The 3,603-nt window shown below is 41.7% G+C and overlaps 1 pseudogene; it reads left to right on the plus strand.

Moving 5' to 3' along the window:
- Nucleotides 1-2,757: 2,757 nt before the first annotated feature.
- LOC133093467 (small ribosomal subunit protein eS10-like) lies at nucleotides 2,758-3,235 on the plus strand (annotated as a pseudogene).
- Nucleotides 3,236-3,603: the final 368 nt, after the last annotated feature.

A 3,603-nucleotide genomic window follows, 5' to 3' on the forward strand; every position in this document is an offset into this window, starting at 1 on the left:
GGATGGTAACAACTCTTCTCCCATTTTCAAAGAAAAACTCTTGATCCTTCCTTCCCTTCCAGCAACCATCCCATTTCTCTGCTCCCCTTCATAAAAAAGCCACTTGAAAGTATTACTTGTACTCATTGTCTCCAATTCTCTATTGAATCCACTTCAGTCAGGCTTTTGCCTCTATCACACTATGAACGTCTCTGAACAAGGTCACCAATGACTTCTGTGTTGCAAAATCCAATGATCGGTCCTCAGTCCTCATCTTACTTGACCTATCAACACACCTGGCACAGTTCATTGCCTCTTCCTCCTGGAAGTACTCTCTAGCAAGACACCACACTCTCTGGGTTTTCCTCCTTCCTCACTGGCTGTTCTTTCTCAGCCTACTGGTTCTTCAATTTGTACTTCTTTACTTTGGAGTACTCCAGGGCACTCCTTCACTTCTTCCTCTATACTAACTCCTTTAGCAATCTCGTCTAATGTTATGATGTTAAATATCTTTTTTAAAAACATTCAACATTTTTAAAAATTGAAATATAGTTGATTTACAATATTGTGTTAGTTTCAGGTAACATGTTAGTTTCATGTCCAACAGGCACATGAAAATATGCTCAACATTGCTAATAGTTAGTCTGATGCAAATCAAAACCACAATGAGATAACACCTTACATTGGTCAGAATGGCCATCATCAAAAAGTCTACAGATAATAAATGCTGAAAAGGATGTGGAGAAAAGGGAACCCTCCTGCACACTGTTGGTGGGAATGTATATTGGTGAAGCCACTATGGAAAACAGTATGGAGGTTCCTTAAAAAACTAAAAATAGAGCTACTGTATGGTCCAACAATCTCACTCCTGGACATATATCCAGAAAAGACGAAAACTCTAATTCAAAAAGATATATGCACCCCGATGATCATAGCAGCACTATTTACAATTGCCCAGATATGGAAACAACCTAAGTGTCCATTGACAAATGAACGGATAAAGAAGATGTGGTACTGTATGGCACACAAACATGTAAAGACAGGGAAATATGTTCAGTATAGCACATAACTACATTTTTATTTTAGTTTATTTTTAATTTTTATTAGCGTATAGTTGATTTACAATGTTGTGTTAGTTTAAGGTGTAGAGCAAAGTGAATCAGTTATACATACACATATATCCACTCTTTTTTAGATTCTTTTCCTATATAGGCCATTACAGAGTATTGAGTAGAGTTTCCAGTGCTATACAGTAGGTCCTTATTAGTTATCTATTTTATATATAGTAGGGTGTATATGTCAATCCCAATCTCCCAGTTTATCCCTCATCCCACCCTAGTAACCATAAGTTTGTTTTCTACATCTGTGACTCTATTTCTGCACATAACTACATTTTTGTTAAGGTAAAGACATTTTCAGCATTACATTATGTAGGATGTGGAGTTTCAGCTCCAGGGGTAGGTGCAGGGTCTTCAGTTCCAGCCTCCCCCATGAGTTCTGCTGTGAACTGCAGGTAGACGCTCCTTCAGTCCTCAGGCCCAACCACATCCAGCTGCCATCTGGGCCAGGAGCAATGGTCGGAATCACATCCACCTCCTGGTGGTTCTTATAACCACAGAACAACCATCTTCTTTCCTTTCCTAATGGGGATGCTTTTCTTTTAAACATTTAAAACTCTAACAGAAGAGATTTCTAATTAAAAATAGCAGACTAAACATCTCTGTTTATTTCCATTCCCTCCCACATCCTCGCTAAAATTAAAGTGAAGGACTAAAAAATGGATAAACCTACAGCCACAAGAGAATGAAAGGAGGTCCATCAGCTGATAAGAGATTTTGACAAAATTCTAGAAGACAGGAAGCAAAAGAAGAAGTGACAAGTAAAGTAGCAGAATAAAGGAAACTGCAGATTAGAATACAGGCACAGAGAAAAAATACAGAAAAGAGCTGTTTAGCCCTACAGAATGTCAGAGAAGTTCAGTTCTGTAAGGAATCAAGTAGAGTAGAACAGCGGAGGCAAGTCGGGTTGAAAACAAGGAGGCTAATTAAAATCTATATAGAAAATAAACAATCCCCCCATTCTCCCCTTCCTCCAGTTCCCCTGGGGTCAAACCAGACATCCATCCTTAAGGGAGGAGAATAGAGTTTCTTTCCCTACAGAAATGAGTGGCCCAGAGAATAGAACTGCACATTATGGCATTAGAGGATCCCCCAGCTCCTGTACAATCACCCCGAAGCAAAGCCCACCCCCAACTCAACACACACACAAAGCTCCTGATATGCTTTTTGTGCCACGCTCTTAAATAGGAGCAGTCAGTCAAGAATCACTAGAAATTTGAGGAAGCCTTCCAAAATAAATAAAATCAAGATTTTAAAAAATGACTCAACTGAGTTCCCATGGGATACTGATAGTTTCTGACATCCAAATCTCTTCACACAACCACCAAAATCCATACAAACTAACAAGGAGAGCAACTCAAATCACATATAATCTATATCTATACCATAACTACAAGGCAGAGATTCCACAAACTTTAATTTACATGTAAGAGGCAAATTAAACATATGATATCAGCAAAGCTGGCTCCAGAGCTCACTCCAGAGCTCTAACTAGAAAGTCAGGTGAAGACTGCAGGGAAGAAGGATGGGTTCAGGGGAATCCTAGCAGTGGAAGAACATGAATAAAAGTCACCACTTCAAAAAGAGAGGGTCTCATCTTGAGTAGAAGAATGCTAAGAATCCTTCTCCAGCTCCAGCCCCAGATGCAGCAGCCATCGCAATGTTGATGCCCAAGAAGGACCTGCTTGTCATTTATGAACTCCTTTTAAGGGAGGGGGTGATGGTGGCCAAAAAGGATGTCCACATGCCTAAACACCCTGAGCTGGCAGACAAGAATGTGCCCAGTCTTCACATCATGAAGGCCATACTGTCTCACATCACCAGGCTACAGGAAGGAACAGTTTGCCTGGAGACATTTCTACTAGTACCTTACCAGCAAGGGTATCCAGTATTTCTGTGATTGCCTCCATCTGCCTCCTGAGATGGGCCTGCCACCCTGCACTGCAGCCGTCCTGAGACTGGCCACAGCCCAAAGTTCTGGAGGGAGAACAACCTGCAAGACTCACACAAGGGGAAGCTGACAGAAACGCCTACAGACCAAGCATTGTGCCCTCTGGTGCCAAAAGGAGAGCTAAGGCCAGGCTGAATTCCAATTTAAAGGTGTGTTTGGCCGTGGATGTGGTCAGCCACCTCAGTAAATCTGGAAGAGATTGTTTAGTGTTGAATAAACCTGTAGGAAGGAAGGAAGGAAGGGAGTGAGGGCGGGAGGGAGACTGAGATTAGGTCTGCCACCTGGCAGGCCAGAGCACTGGCCACTGAGGAATCTAGGAGAGGCTCAAAAATGCACAGAACCAAAAATAACAGTCTTGGAAAGCCTCCACTCCTAGGGAGAGGAAGGCTGCTTAGAAGGGGGAAGCATTACTTGGAGACTGGGAAATGGTGGAAAGTAGAAGTCCTACAGAAACAAAAGAAAATTGCAGAATCAGAAGACACACTAATCTCTCCCTCAGAAAAGCACAATCTATTAAAGAAATTTCACTCCACTTATCAATAGACGAAGGCATTC

This window comes from Eubalaena glacialis, chromosome 6 (genome assembly GCF_028564815.1).
Source record: "Eubalaena glacialis isolate mEubGla1 chromosome 6, mEubGla1.1.hap2.+ XY, whole genome shotgun sequence".
Classification (NCBI taxonomy): domain Eukaryota; kingdom Metazoa; phylum Chordata; class Mammalia; order Artiodactyla; family Balaenidae; genus Eubalaena; species Eubalaena glacialis.